General features: G+C 47.1%; 1 protein-coding gene across 1 annotated transcript in view; it reads right to left on the bottom strand.

Annotated features, from left to right (window-relative positions):
• tenm2a (teneurin transmembrane protein 2a) overlaps nucleotides 1-16,854 on the bottom strand; it is a 154,786-nt gene that overhangs the window by 86,536 nt on the left and 51,396 nt on the right. The window lies entirely within an intron of this gene.

Below are 16,854 nucleotides of genomic sequence, written 5' to 3'. Positions count from 1 at the left end.
CCCCCCCCCCCCCCCCCCCCTCATCATCTCTCTCTCATCCTCCCTCCATCTCTTTCCCTCCATCACCCTCTATCTGGTGGAGGGTAGTAATCCCATTAGGATCAATATTCCAGGCGAGTGAGCATCCTTTCACTGCAGCAATTACAAACCTTTAGAGACATAAAGGAGAGCATTTCTTCACAGCTTAGACCATCAATCAACTATTTAGCTTCAGACGCAAAGGATGTTGTGCGTGCGTGCGTGTGCGCGCACGTGTCTCTGAATTCTGCAGCATTGTTCCGTCTGCGTTACTGAAATGACTGTTGGGATTTTCGTCTTATAGATCCTATTATGGGTGTATGAATACATGAGAGAGCTTCTTAATGCACACTTCCCAGTTGGCGGTGCAACAAGGCCCTATCATCTCCCTGGTGAATGCATGTATTAGCATTGTCCACAGCGGGATTTCATGGACGGCTAAGCTTGGTTGTGTAGCCAGGGGTTAATATTTCATGCCTTTGCATTCTATCCCCCTCCACCCCTCCCAGCCCAGCCCCGCCCTCCTCTACATCGAATCCACTTCCTCTGCAGCGACACCTCATTGATATGCTAGAGCTCCAAAAAAAACACAAAAAATCTTTGAACCGGGTTTCCTTACAGCTGTGGAGCCTTCCTATGATTGTAACGCTACTAAAAAAAATGAAATCAAAAAAAAAAGAATAGGTTTCCTAGCTCACATTAATACCACTGCAAGAATCCCTCTGTCGCCATCTTCCCCTGAATCCTCTCCTCTGCCTTCTTCTCTGGCTCTAATGAGGTGACGTGACTGACAGGAGTAGCGAGGGCACATCACTTCTCATCTCGTCAGCTCTGCGGCCACTTGTGCCCCTCAATGTCACAGGGCTCCTCTTTTAGCCCCGGGGCCCCCCCGCCTTCCATCTATCTAGCTGCTCCACAACCCACATCTGGCACGTCTGGCCCCGGGACAGAGGCAGCCTCGGTCTGGTGACATCTGGAGGCGTTCTCGGCGGCAGGCTCTGGAGCCCAGTACGGCTACGACAGCGCAAAAAGGAAACTGCACTTCATCACAGATCTTCATATACATTCTCTGCAGTGGATATTTAATCTTTCTCTGGATTCAAATTTGTTAGAGAGTATAACACTGTAACATGACATCAGTTCTTTACCGGGGCGGGAAAATGGAAAATGCTAAACAGCAGGTCTGACGCAGCAGTGTGGGTTACAGTGGATCTTAGAACAACAAATACTAAATATTAAGACAGGGGAAAAAACACCCAGGAAATGACACATCCAAATGGCTGGCTATTTTTACCGACGGTGCAGAGCTGCATCATAGCCTGTGGCTCACACTGTCAAAATGATCGTTCTAATTCTTTGCCATGAAAAAATTCAATTAGACTATCATTAGACCGGGCTGATGATGAGTTTCTGTTTATCGTTAACTGCACATTATTCGATTCTTCATTTAACAGGCAGCGCCTCATTTGCTGATGATCCATTAAACAAATGCTTTTCCAAAAAGTTTCTTTGGGCAGAGAACGCGGAGTTTGTGAATGTGTTGCTCGTCAATGACGACTTCCCTCTCCTGCCAGTTTGACTCAGAAACTCGAGCATATGACGGCATGTGAGGAGACAAAGGGAGTGGCATGGGGGATTTAACTAGTGGATTGTTGTGTGTACAGTCCCGGTGTGTACAGCGTGCGTGTATGGAGGAGTGTTAGCGAGAGCGGCAGAAGGGGCTTGATGGCACTTGTGGTAGCGGATTAACTGGTACATCCCGAACAGAAAGCGGTAGCTGGAGAGAAGAGGCTAAAGCCGAGCCCTCTTCTCTTTTTTCTTTCTACCAACAATGGAGAGGGGGACAGATTGACTCCTATATGGCCAGCACTGTCTGTTCTTCTTTTTCCCTGCATCCCATTTCTATAAATCACTAAATTTCGAAACACTCCCAGAAAAGGAGCCCACCGTAGTCCTTCCTGGTGAATCCGCCCGCTGCCACTGTATCTGCTGCACATCCTTTGCCTTTCCATCACATTATCCCACCTCCAGCGTGCACAGGTCCACGCCGAAAAAAGGTCCCCCGATTCCTTTCAAAAACCCCGGAGATGGAGAACACAGGCTAACAAGGGAGCAGGGGATGACAACAGAGCTCTGGGAGAGCAGCAGCGCTGGAAGAGAAAGTGGCAGGGTGGAGGACATCTTTCCCCGGAATTAAACTGTGCATATTTTCATCTTTGCTCATGGACCAACTCCCACAGGACATCAGCATGCCAAAGCAAAGTCCCTCTGCGTCTGTTTACTCCGAAGAGGCAGAATCAAACTCATTTCGGTAAAGAGAAATTATACCTCCTTTGATTGCACCGAGTGAACGCAAAAAAAAATCAAAGCCGCTAAGCTCCCGAGCCCCGTTCCAACGCCTTCGAGGAGCTAAACGCCCTGCTCGACAAATATGAACCGAGCGGCGCCTCGTGAAACGCAGCGGTCAAATATAGCAGAAGGCAGCCCAAAGTGCTCACAGTTCGAGCGCAATAATTGAGGGATGAGGTTTTTAGATTTTATCCAAACTTTGAAAATTGAAAACCCAGCGTGAGGGCTTTAATTTAGAGCATCCTCTCGGCCTTAGCTTGTTTACTGAGGCGGCTGGCATTAGAGCCTGACGACGGCTGGCCTTGGAAACGCAGTCCACCGCTGCGATATCGGCGAGACGACGGCGATATCGCACACACTGGAAGCTCCGAATACAAACACTGGCTTTAAAGTTTGTTTATCTCCCCGCACACCTTCCCAATTATAATGTCAAGAGCAACGCGCCTGTGAATCAACAAACAATTTTCCTCCTCGACGTCCCGCCTGCAAGACATATTTAGAGGAAATAAATGCATGGAAATTCAAATGGAGCCCAGTAATGTGGTTGTACTGTTGCCACTTTGTTTTGCCTCCCCTGCTCTCTGCTGCATGTTAAGCGTATGCATGCGTGTACGGCGGTGAGGAGATACGCGCTGACAGTCTTGGCAGCCTCCATCAGAGCCCTGCATCTCTGTCAAGACTGCAGGCTGGATGACTGAGGAGGAGAAGAGCAGCAAAGTGGAAAATGAGCGGAAAGGAGGAGGAGGAGGGTAAAAGAGGAGCAGAATGGGAGGAGGGCAAAGTGGATGAGAGGATCAGAGAAGGTTAACTGAAACAAGGGGCGGGAAAAGAAAGAAAGAAATGTGGCCGTGATTGTGTCGAGAGAGAAGATATTGCAGCATCAAAGAGGTGGATGGAGGAAGGGAAGTCGTGCTGGAAGAGATGCCGGAATAAAAAAAAGAAGAAGAAGAGGAGCTTTAATAGGAACTGGAGGTGTGTGTGTGTCTCTGTTTGTGTTGCGCGCGTGTATACGAGCAGGAACTGGTGTAGGTGAGTGGCAGGGTGTAATAAGAAATGTGACCTATTGATTGGCTGCAGAGAGATGTCAGAGCTCAGCGGTTGGGGGGGTGCAACAACAACATCACAAGACAAAATGGCTTCCTTCCTCTTCGTCTCCTCCGTGTATTCATTTTTATCTGCATTTACCCCTGCTCGGAACTCGCCCGCTCACCGAAGAGGCATCTTTAGCATCTAACCCCGAGACTTGGCTCGGCGACTGATAGAAATCTGGTGGTTATGTGATTACGACGTGTGGTTAGGTTAACGGCGCCCGAGGGCTTGCGGCGCGTTACCGGGCGGCAGCGTTAAACACAAGAGGAAGTGGGCTCCCCCGCCCCCGCCGGATTGACAATCCAATTAAACGACCGTGTGGCGCATTACGAGATGGCTGCAGACCACCCAGGGAAACAACACGTAGCGCTATGTTTGTGGCCGACAGGAGTCTGTCTGAAAAAAAAAAAGAAGCATTCCACTAAAGCACATACACACTTCTACACACACAGCTTATATCATCGTCTCCATCTCTGCTCCTCAAGGCTATCATGTAGGAAAGCGGGCAGGATGAAAGAGCGGGACTTGACCTTGACTCTTCGCATTGTCCATTGGGCCAGCCTGTGGACTGTTCAACCTATATAGTATCTGTAACAAGCTCCCGCTCTCATGGCTGACTCTGTGGGTGTGTCTGTGTTTGCAGGAGGAGAGGAGATCAGAGGGGTAAGTACACAGGAAGCCTATAGACAGACCAAACACTTCAAATGCCACCCAGGTGATTGATTAGCTGGCCTGCCCCGGACTCCTGCGTCAATGAGATGGAGCATGAAAGAGCATCAAAGGGAGGATGTTTAAGGGTGTGTGTGCGTGCGTGCGTGCGCGTGTGTCGGGTTCCTAATGCTGCTAGAAAGGGCCGTTCATTGCTGATCAACTGCCCGACTCTCGCTCAGTTATTGAAGAGGCTGTTTGATATTTAAGGAGGCGATGAGGAAGAGTCACACAGACTTTACTTTCTTAATCTCTGTTTATTTTGTTGCTAATGGTGGAACACTAATCGAGCTGGATTTTGGGTAGTGAAGGTGCGCTCTGAAGCAATTTGGAGCCCTATTTGTGGATGACGCGTTGTATAAGTCCTTTAAGTAAAGCAACCACCACCACTGGTGTGAACCAGGATGGGCATTGTTTAATAAATGGAGTGCCCATGAAGGAAAAGTACCAATACTTTCATGTAAAAAATACTCCATTAAGTGAAAGTTCAAAGTATTGTCAGCAAAATGAAACAAAAGTAAAAGTGCTCATTTTGCAGAATGTACTAGTTACATTTAACTGTTTCAGGTGGAGTTTGTTTTTACTAATTTATATGAAGTTTCCAACCTTGATGTAACCTTTAATTATCTAGGATAATCCCATTGAAAATACAAAGCAGCAAATAGTTAAAAACAACATAAAATCCTAAAATAAATCACATGACAGAGACCACAGACTTAAAGCAAACCAGCAAATTGCATCAATGAAAGAATTTAGTGCAAGTAAGTTCAGCGCTCAAAAGATCCGTAATCCTGTTTCTATGCTTGCTTATGAACTCATCTGTTTTAAAATGAAGATGAGGGTCTGAAAATTTTAACTTTAAAAGTGCTTTTACCACAAACGGTGCTGGTTCTAGGTATGACGCACACTATTTGTCCACAAGAAAGGAAGTTGCAGTTACTGAGGATGAATTACTACCAACATTGTGTTCATTCTTTGGGCTTTTCTCGTAAAATATTGGATAAACAAAAATACTTCAATACAAATACCTTATAAATGACACTTAAGTGCAGTACTTCTAATTGAGTAGATGTATTTATTTACTTTCCACCAACAGTCTGTGAAAACAGCTGTGTCTGTTCCTCTGTGGGAGCTTTTCAAAGTCCTAAATATAACATTCCGTGATCTCCGTTAGAGGACTACAAATTCAAAACAGGGAACCTGGGACGTGGAGTTTGAAAGATGTAGCCATTTACCTGACAGGATGGGGGCTATTGTATAGGATCCTTGCTTTTGTATTGCACTAAATTGCTGGAGCGCCCCTTTCAAAACGAGCATGAATATTCGGAGCCGATTTGTTCGCGCTATTGTGTGAGCTCTAACACAGATTACAGGAACGTTGGACACTGAGTGTGATTTAAGGTCCTCCTGAAGTATCACCATCACCTTCACCAGATGAGGGAGCGGAGGCAGAATGCGCCAGGTGAGAGGAGGAACAGATTTTATTTTCACAGAGCGGAGTTGAGCGCATCCTTCATCGTTTCCTGTGAGCCTTATGTTGCACCACGTATTCCCGATGCAACGTGCGCGTTCCCCTTTCATCTGCGTCTCGACTTTATGTTCCTCCACCGCCTCGTTCCTCCCAATATCTGCCTCGGCTGCAACCAAACCCTGTGTCGAATTTATGCGGAGGCGCATTATCCCATACGGGGCCCATCTAGACAATCAAGGCTACCTGATGAGACCCTGGGGGAGATAAGGGGAGGGAGGGGGCGAGGTGGGAAGGGTGGCGGGAGAGGGCACACGCAGGAGTTGGAGGGGGGGGGACAAGGGTGGGAAACAGGCGGCGAAAAAACAATGAGGCAAAATCAGAAGATAAACGAGGCGCTATTTCAGTGGCAGGATTTATGTACTGTCAACATTACCCTCGCTATTAGGGGGAATCCAATTACTCTGCGCCTCTCCTCTCCTCTCCTCTCTCTCTGGGAGGGAGGAAAATAAGGGAGCGAAGGAGTGAAGGATGGAAAGAAAATGGATACAGAAAGGGGGAACAAGAACACCTCTGCATGATTTATCCAATTTCCAACACATATTTAGATATTAAGGAGCGGGAGCAAAGGGAAAGGGAGGGGGCGGAATGGACTCAAAAACTGAGTGAAAGAGACAGCAAGAAGCGGGATGCACAATGGCGCAGCGTAAAGCAGGAACACAGGGCAAATGGACGCGACTGAGAGCTCTTGTGCAAGTGAGAGAGAGAGAGAGTGAGAGAAATTATGAACAAGAGGAAAAGAGAGAGAGAGGAAGGGGAGGTTCGGAAAGACAGGCTCTCTCTAGATTTAATTGCATGCACCTCAGCTTTTAAATGGCTGATAAATTATACACGAAGGATGCTGAGACAATAATTATGAGCTGTTTCAGTGCAGAGCGGGCGGGATGAGGACAGACGGACGGACACCGGCGGCGGAGGAGTGGAAGGCTGGAGTCGGCCAAGAAAAATCTCAGTGGAAAATCTCTGGAGAGCGTGCGGGGGTCTGGGAGTGGAGGAACCACAGTGCATTATCGTGATATTATGGAGGCTACGCGGATCAAGTAAAGTAGGAGGGTGGGGGTAGTCTCAGTGAAGCATCCCACACAGACACACGTGTGCTGGATTTCTTTTCAATACAGTGCCCTCAGGTTATTGCCCCGGCAGCTTTGGCCCCCCCAAATTTCCGGCTTTGTTTACGCGACCTCGCCTGCAGCGCACACAACACACACACACACACACACAGGGTTCCTTGCATTTACGGCGCTCTGTCAATGCTCCCCCCCAATGTCTTCTGAACTCGACTCTTTTCCTCTCAACTCCGTCCCACCTCGCCCTCCATTGGCGGATCTTTAAGCAGCGGTGACGCATTCTTCCTCAATCTCTTGATAATCGCTATAAATCTCTATTAAACCCCCACCTTCTGGATGGATGGGGTGTCAGCCCACATCTGGCACTCTATGAGAGATCGTGTGTGTGTGTGTGTGTGTGTGTGTGTGTGTCGAACTCCATAAATGAGAGTGTGGGAGAAAAAAGGAGAGGAAATGAGAGAAATACAAATTGACTATCTGGCAAAAATAACCCCCAAAAAACAAAAAGGAATGACAGAAAATCAAACATCTCTTCCCCGACACGCTGTCCGTCCGTCCGCTCTTCAGCCGGGCGTGCGATTGTGGTTTCATGAGCCCTTTATCTTGTTTCGCAGGGCCCGTTCGGAAAGCTGTGCGGGGAACAGTCGCTGTTGTGCCCTTAAGCACAGCCACTTAACCCGGACTAACTTACTCACTCAATACACTCAATACCCAGTCGGGCAAAAATGTAAAAGCCTGCAACGTTCATGCTGCTCAGCATAAGGAGCTATAAAAAGACACAGAGCCGCGCTAATGCTGTGTCCACAGTCCGCGTACATGTCATATCTGCTAAAGCTGTGTGTGTGTGTGTGTGTGTGTGTGTGTGTGTGTGTGTGTGTGTGTGCATGGTCCTTAGTGGCTAGCTGGGGGCACCGCCACACTGGATGGCGCCATCAGCTCAGAGGCAGATATAGCGACTTAGCTCTAACTGCTTCCCTCTGCTTGGTGTACACACACATGCACACACACAAAACACATATACACACACACACACACACACACACGCACACACACACACACTCAGAAACGAAAGGTCAATTTCTTGCCACACCACTGGTCTGCCCAAGAAACCTGAATTGATTGATTTGACTCGATTCCACCGCAGGCAGAGAGTGAGACGGAGCGAGTGGGAGAAAGAAGACGGACGGACGGACTGACAGCACAGATACAGAGAGAGAGAGAGAGAGAGAGAGGGACAGAGAGAGAGAGAGAGAGGGACAGAGAGAGAGAGAGAGGGACAGAGAGAGAGAGAGGGACGAAGGATGAGAAGTTTCCTGAGCGTGTTTCATATTGTAAAATCTAGAAGAGCAACACCGGGAAAGATGTGAATTATGAGCCAACAGTTCTGTCATTGTCTATTATCATCACTGCCACACACACACAAACACACCTTGGTGTGAACCTGGCATGGTGGAAGTGTGTGAGGAGAGGTGCGATTGGATCACTCTATTCTAGTCGTGGTGTCGGAGGGAGGGGGTGAGATTTTGTGTGAACAGATGGTGTTTACCTAGTAGCAGGTTGGTTGGATCACCTTACCACCCCTACCTCTGTCGACCATACCATTTTAGCAATCCATATAAAAGACTCGTGCAAAAAAAAACAACAGGCAAGCACACACTGGTGCAGAATTACAAAAAGAAAACCCTCACACACGCCACTCCTCTCATCTGAATGAGGGGTGATAACTCACCGAGCCGCTGTCGGGGGAAGGATGGAGATAAACGAGGGGTGATGAAATGAGGGAGAAAGGGAGCAGCTAGAGAGGGAGCGGAGGAGATAGAGAGAGGGGAGTGGAGGAGAGGAGAATTGGGCCATTGGTGGGGTTTTTTTCTTTCTTTTTTCTCTGGTCTGTAGTTATGTAGGTCACTTTTTTCTCTCCGACTCTTGGAGTGGGGAATTTGTAAATCTGACATAATAAGGCATTTGGCCCGCAGTGACGCTTCCGAAGACGCTCTGTCTTCTCTTGCTCATTTGCGCCACTGCACCGCTCGCCGAAATGCTGCTCTACCTGCTGATACGAGGAGAGAGGGGAGGGAGGAATGGAGGGAGGACGGCTGATTTGTTTGGGTTATTTATTTTGGCCCGGGGAGGGAGAAGTGAGAAAAATGAAGAATATTTAGATGGGAATGAGGAACCTCCACACATGAGTGCTGACGGAAAAGGCAGGGGGGGGGGGGGGTTTGCAAAGCTACAAAAAAAAGACACAAATTCCTTGTTGTCCTTGAAAAAACGAGAATGTTTGCTATTTCATGCTTGCCTTCCTTCGGGGACTTCTCTTGCTCTCCTTCACCTCTTTCATGTAAGAGCCGGTGGGAGACCCGAGGTAGAACTACAAATCCCTCCCTCGTTAATAATTCACCTGCAGCTGTGACCACTGCACGAAAGACAGACAGACAGAAGGAAAGGAAGGGCATGTTTTCGTGATGACATTGCATGTCCTGTCAGTCTTGAGACATTGTAAAATGTGCACATACATGCACGTACACACACACACACACACGGAGGAGCAGACGGAGCAGTGTATGAGGTCTGACAGTGCTCTCCAAGGACCAGCTTGGGTTGCTAAAATAAGGCCGTGTCTAGAAAGAGGTGGATTCCCCTTGAGTGGGGCACAGAAGAGCACTAAAAGCTAAGTGGGAGATGAAAAAAGCAAAAAACAAAACAGCCCCTAGAATTGGAGGAGAGAGAGAGAGGATGAAGGAGAAGAGGGGGAGAGAAGGTGAAGGGCAGGAGAGGGATAGAAACACAAGACGGGGAGGAGAGGGGAAAGCAGCGGAGTAACACGTCACTCTGAGGAACATCTCGAAGACGAAGTGGCGAAGACGATGAAAGTTCCTCCTGGAATCCATAACTTATCCACGGAAATGTGCCGTCAGGCAGTAATTACACACGATGTACAGTGATAAATGACTAAAACTGGATGTAATCTTAAACAGACACGTCTAGACAGAGAAGGGAATGAAACGATCAAACCCCTGCATGCCGACAGACTGTGATGTGATAACCAGATGGGGAAAGAATACCCGCACGACCGGCCGAAACGACGAAACAACGAGTGAGAGAGAAGGATGAGAGAAAACAATAAGACATGGCTGAATGCAGCACCTTGTCCGCATACCTGCAGACCTGAAGAGCTAAAACAAATTGTGAAGATGTATTATTTTTCCGGGGGAATTGTGTCGGGAGAATGCACGGCAGAACGGGGAACAAATAATAACACAATTTGCAGATGTTTGGCAGCATAGCAGCACTGTCTTTAAGTGGGATTGCTTTGTGCATCTGTAATTCTTCATGCATGTGTGTGTGTGTGTGTGTGTGTAGCCATTGTTTGAGGAAAGTTATTTGTGGGCCTGCTGTTGCTGGCTGAGGCTGGAACAACAGAAGCATTCAAATGAGCTGCTTTTTAAAGTCATCCTTGGAAAAAGACAAATAAAAAAAACAACCCACCTTTGATACGTTTCACTCGGCCGTCACTCTCGCGCGTTTTTGATTCCCCTTGTTTATTTATTCGGCAGCTTTATTTGCTTGTATTGTTTGTTTGTTCTCGAAAGATGAGTCTGCAGGGCCTGGAATTGGCGAGTGGGGCTTTAAAATGTGCGCGCCCTTGATCGGGTCGCGCCTCTGACAAAAGAGACAGAGAGGAGCGGCGCTCGGGGTAGAGGGGCCCCGGCTGTGTTTGGAAATATTCTGAGGAGGGCGGCTTTCATTGGGTAGGGGGAAAGGCTTTGGTGTCTGTGTTCAGCCCCGGCGGTCGCCGGCTACTCTAATTGAGAGAGCGCGAACAAAATGAGACGAGTTTCTGATGCCGACACAGGCCTGGGTAATATCCTCGCGGTGTCCCCGCGCCGTTTCAATCTCACCCGGTCGGTGTGAGCGTGATAGAGCGAGATATGAGCCCTTGAGGAAAAGGGAAAGAAGGGGGGGGGCGGTAAACAACCTCAACCTGTTCAACCTGCTGAGAGACCGAGAGATAGGGACGAGACGAGGTGGAGTACGTTTGAGGAGAAGCACTCCCACTGTCTCCTCTGTCTGTCTTTTCCATTTTCTCTCTCAGCAATCCCTCTTTCCCCCGTGAGCCTGTGTGTGTGTATGTGTGTGTGTGTGTTTGAGTGTGTGTATGTGTGTGTGTGTGTTTGAGTGGGTGAAACAGCCACAATCCTATAGCCTCCCGTGAGACGCTACTTCAAACAGACTGGAGAAGCACTGCCAAGGGTTCACTTGCTGGATCTGTGTGTGCGCGCGCTTTGTGTCTATATGCACGGATGCTCTTTATGCCTCCATTCGCTCTCTAATCTACTCTTTTTTTTTTATTCATTGCATTACATATGCACTGATTCCAAAACAAACTGCCATCAAAGTGGCACTCCAACTCCCTCATTCTCTCTCTCCCTCTTTCCCCCCAAAACACACACGACACTCTGCACAGGAAACACACACACAGACGCGCACAGACAGGCGTAATTAAAACAAACCCACGGTGTCTATTAAGCGCGGAGGCCTCCCTGCTGTGTGAGACATATTAAAACTAGGATTAGCCCTAAACAATTACAAACTGCTACAGACAGACCCCTACGGTCCCCTGGACGGTGCTGCTGAGCGGGCGCGCATCGCTTCTGTCGCCTCATGTGGGCTTTAAACCGGGAACGCGGGCTCCATTGCTCTCTCTCTCGTCTCGTGTTTTTATTTAACGCTCGGCGATTGTTTCGTGAGCAAAGGCAGCGGGGACCGCGAAGAGGCACTAAATAAAAAATAAATAAAAAAAACACTTTGAATGGTGCAATGAGTCAGGTCTCGTTATTTTTGAATTTGTGCCGTTGCGCCCAAACGCCCGACGCGTGCCGTTAACAACGTTAAGAGCTCCGACGGGAAGCAAAAGCAAGGTTTGCTGACACACGTGTGAAGAACACACAAGAGTGGAGGAGTGATTTGCTCCCATTACTGCATCTGAAAATTCAACATTTTGTGCATCACCTGGAAAGTACAACACCATTATCCTCCACCATTGCCTCTCCTGGCCTGTAACTTCCCTCCCTCAGACTCCCTCTCCGTGTGGAGCGGAGCAACATTTGTGCCACTTCTTGCCAGCTGTACTTTCATGTTTGTGTTCTTCTTACTTCTACAGCAGGTTTTCAGACATTGCACTGGCTGCCAGTGTGTCACTGCGTAGAGAGCGAGAACAAAAAAAAAAAAAAAAACCTGTCTATAAATCATTCAAATGGCTCAGCCCCCAAGATACGCCGCCGACTTGCTTGTACAATATGGAGCTACTAGAGCTCGTAGATCATCTGGAGCTGGTTTGTTTGCGGTTCGTGGAGGGAGAATCTCCATGTTACGATGCACTTGTGGAACACATCAACCAGAGGATCCAAGGTGTGCATTTCTGTGCATGTACACATCTCGTCTTGTTACCTGACGAGACTTTGAAATGGGCTCTGAGAAATACGGCTCTCCAATCTTTCTCTTATGTAAATACTTCTCTTTAATTCTTCAGTTTTAATTCTTTTTTAAACAATTTTCACACGTAAAATCCCTCCAATATGTGTAGGAATTATGCTATATCAATAAACCCTCCTCCTACTCCTCTACCTCCCTTTAACCCTTTCCTCCCCCTCTCCATCCTATATGCCTCTCTCCATCTCCTCCTCGGTAGAATAAGTGGGAAGTCTAACTGCTGGATAATCCTGCATTACATCCTTAATCCCCTCAACGTGTTCACACACACACACACACACAAATACACACACACACACACACACACACACACACACACACACACACACACAGGTGAGCACACACACTCACACAATGCTAAACAATAGATGCAGGTGTCGGAGGGATTGCACATACCTGCATGTACAGCACATTTTTCTGCAAATAGTGAATTATTATTATCAAGTGACACGTTTTACATAGACATGGTGTTGAAGCACAGTTTTCCCTGCTGTGACACAGATTGGACAAGCACACAGCGGACTGTCACCACGGGGTCCGACACTGGGCTGTCTAAGAATATCTCAAGGATTAAAATAAACCAGAGGCATATAGAGGATGGGTTTGAGGCGTATATGTACGTGTTCTCTGGTGGGTGAAAAAAAAAAAAAAAAAAAAAGGCGAAAGGTGGGAGAAATGAGAGCGATGGAAAATAAAAAAGTGAGTGAGAGATGGAGGCAGAGCAGCGGGCGAGTCACGGACAGAGAGGGACGAGTGGAGACGGAGAGGAGGATGGAGATCTCTGAGCAGTGGCTCTCATTAAGAAGTGGCTCCGGGGTCCAGTCACTTGCCATTGATTTGTTTAAAATCCAAAGCTCAGCAATCGACAAGCTTGGCCTCCTCGAGTCCCCGTCAAAGCCAACAAGAGCGCACAGGCCCGGTCCAACAACCAATCACCAGTCACGTCTCTGATGCTACTTTTTTTTTTAATCTCTCCAAAGCAGACTTAGCACTGAAGTCAGTGAGTCATCTCAGAACACCCTCGCATAACACACTCATATTTTGTTTTTAAATGGAGAAATACTTAATCAGAAACCGAAGGGATACAATGGAATCCTCCTCATTACTCACATGAAGCCCGGACGCAAATCTGAACTCCTCAAACACTTAAGTCTGGTTTCGGAATACTCCAGACTCACTCTAGTGCACTTGTGTGTCCGTGCATATGCGCGCTTCTGGCTCAACAGCCTATGAATAGAGGCCATAGTCAATCAATAGCAATCTACGGCCAGCCTTCGCAATGCTAATGGAACTGTGCAAGGGCTGGCATTTGGCCAGTGCCATCACTGCAGCATCAGTCTGAATGCACGCACACACACACACAAGAGAGACAAGAGGTGAGAGTCACAATGTGTGTCAATACGAGAGACAAAGAGTGAGACAGAGACAGAGGGGGGAGGGGGGGGGGGGGGGGGGGGGGAGACACGCGGCACAGGGAGATGAATGTGCGGTGCAACATTGTTTAGGTGATCGGGAGAATGATCGATGGACCCATTTCACTGTCCCCCTTTGCCCTGCTGCATGGCCCATCTCCCCTCATCTCCCCCTTAAGCAGTGGTCATTAGGAACACACACACACACACACACACACACACACGCACACACACATACTAACAGACATGAGAAGGCTGAGTTTCACTTTGTCATCATCCCCAAGACAAGGTCACAGTGCCCTGTCTCCTCAAAACACACCTCTCTGTTTAGTACGTGAGTTAGTGTGTGTGTGTGTGTGTGTGTGTGTGTGTGTGTGTGTGTGTGTGTGTATGTATTCAAGCATGTAAATTAGGGTGAGTGAGAGATTAAGGCTGGTAATGTACAGGGAAAAAAAGTGATGTAACTATAGCATATACATTGAGCTACAAGGTTGCATGATGACTTATTCGTGTTTGGCAACTACAGTGACCTTTCACAAGTCTTTTCAGAGTCTGCAGCTCCATCCGCATACTGTTCTGTAGTATGTGCCGAGTAAATCCCTCCTGAGCTGGTAAAAAGGCCTACACCGTGACTGAATACCAAAATGGGGAGAGAAAAAAAAAGGAAGAAAGCCATGATGTTTCTCCGTTTAATCATCTCCTTGCGGAAGTGGGAACATTATGTCGAGTTAATTGAGGGAAAAGAGAAAAAAAAAGAAAGAAAGAAACATTTCAGTCAAATATGTCACCCACCTCACAAAATTGATGGACGGCTAATGTACTTTTTCCCCCATTTTTTTTTTCAAGAAAAGTCATTTCAGTGGGTTCATCAAAGTAATTTGAAAGTAATAAAACTAACTCTATAATGCATAACTGTCTCCACGAAGACAGGTTGGAAGTCCCTGCTGTGATTTAAAGGACACATGTAGGCTCATCGATTATATCTTTCTTAAAAATGAATGGAATGGCAGGGAATGAATATATGGCCCATATAACCCATCTCCCTGTCCTGTGATGATGACCTCAAGTAAACCTTCACTGACACCATGAAATATGTTCATTTGAACTGATCGTCACTGGATGCTATTTACTAGTATTAACTATCAAACCATAATGTTTTTATACAGTTGAAGTGTCAATGTTTTGGTTAGTTTGGTTGTTTGTATGAATACCACTTGGCAGCATTTTTACTTAACTTATATATTTCATTTCACTGTAGACTATACTATAGCAAACAATTCCAACCCTTTATCCATTACTTAAGCTAGCTAGTTTACTATTTATCATTACTTTAAGTTAGCTATTTCACCATCTGTCCAATACTTAATCTAGCTATTTCAGTATTTATTATTACTTTGAGCTAGCTATTCATCATTACTATTAGGTAATTACAGTTTATTCATAACGTTTAGTGAACTGCCCTCTCTGCATGCTTGCTAACTAGTTTTTTGTGCCTTCTCAATCGCAAGAAACCAACCAACCAACAGTCCTGTGCTACAGCTGATTAAATAGTGGATATTTCATTTTAAGCAATACATATATTCTATTAAATATATCTTCTTCTTTTTCAAAAATAAATAGCTACCGCACTTTCTTTTTCCGGTATCTCCTGACAGCTGCAGAGTAGTACCCCTGCTTGGGAACCACTGCTGTGAGGTGTACCCTGACACAATACAGGCAGAGACAGAACTGCACGAGCTCCTCCACTTACAAGAGTAGCCTCATTTCCATTAATGCTTTGTAAAAACACTTCCCTCTCTGCGCTGGTAAAACAATCCTATATTTGACCTACTTTTGCTTCAGACGCAGCACAGCCAAACTACCTGGCTGTCTGCGGCGGAGGCACCGCTCTCTGAAACTGCCGGATGCAACCCTCTTAACGCGCGAGCCACTGTCGTCACCCCGTCCCTTGAAATCGGCTTCACGTCTGCAGCAACGTGACAGCAGTGGATGCGGCCAGTAGTTGTCGTGGTGGAGTGACTCACATTCTGGCCCGGAGAGAAAGGTAGTCTCTCCTCCCTATTTCTTTATGTTAATAACACAAGATCTGAGGAGAGTGTTTGGGAGAAAGGAGGAAGAGATGCAGGAGAGAGAACAAAAGAAAGGGGTGAAGAGTTCAGGAAGCTGGAGTCAGTGCTTTGGGGAGAAGGATATTAAATATGAAGGGAGGTGCTGAGAGGGAGACGTGGACGTGGAGGTATAGCAGCAGCGGAGAGATAGCAGAGAAATGGGGAACATTAGATAAGATGAAGAATGGAATGAGAACGGTTAGCCGGGTTTTGAGTTTATAAACAATGGCGTGATGAGTCATTGAGTCACCGCTGTTTCTGCTACCCCAGAAGGTATAATGAGGCCGTGTAGATGAGCAATGGCACTTCTAAGACAGAAAACCCTTTCCAGCAGAAATGCCCGGATCAATTTGTCACTTCGGCATGACTGTAATTGTGACACTTTCATCTGTCACATAGTTAGCTCTGGCACGGACCGATCACTTGGAGTGTTAGCGTTGCATAGCTTAAAAAAAAGGGGGGTATCACCACATCCCACACAGTTGCTTTGAAAGAGGAGACGACGCTTTCCTGCTTACAGGAGAATTAAAAGGTGAATGAAGATGACGAATAGCTATGTGCAAAATATTCCTCTTCTTTATTAATATGCAGCGCAAAGTAAGTGAAAGGATTTAAATCAAGCGTGATGGCAGCTATTGTTTTACTTCTTCTCTTCACAAATTAGCGTTTAAAGTGAGAGCGGAGAAGAGACGGAGACGCTGGGACAATGAGGAGACGGCGTCAGGTGTGGACGGAGCGACGGTTGGAGATGTGAGGAGGAGTGGGATGTGTTGGGGTATAGGTGACACACATGGCAGCGCCACATGCAGATGGTACACATGGATGAGCAGCCAGGGTAGCGAAGCATAAAAGCAGCCAGCTCACTGATCAGACTCACACACACACACACACACACACACACACACACACACACGCTCAAAAGCATGCTGAGAACACCAGTCAGCTTGCCAGCCCTTTACTCACCCAAATCACCACTGTGAAAATTAATACATCCAACAGTCCATACAAAAAAAATAACAACCACACACTCCATAAAAGACACACACACACACACACACACACACACACACACACACACACACACA

This window comes from Anarrhichthys ocellatus, unplaced genomic scaffold (genome assembly GCF_004355925.1).
Source record: "Anarrhichthys ocellatus isolate YVR2014 unplaced genomic scaffold, GSC_Weel_1.0 scaffold19, whole genome shotgun sequence".
Lineage (NCBI taxonomy): Eukaryota > Metazoa > Chordata > Actinopteri > Perciformes > Anarhichadidae > Anarrhichthys > Anarrhichthys ocellatus.
The sequence above is the reverse complement of the archived record's forward strand: the minus strand, read 5'-3'. Positions and strand labels throughout refer to the sequence as shown.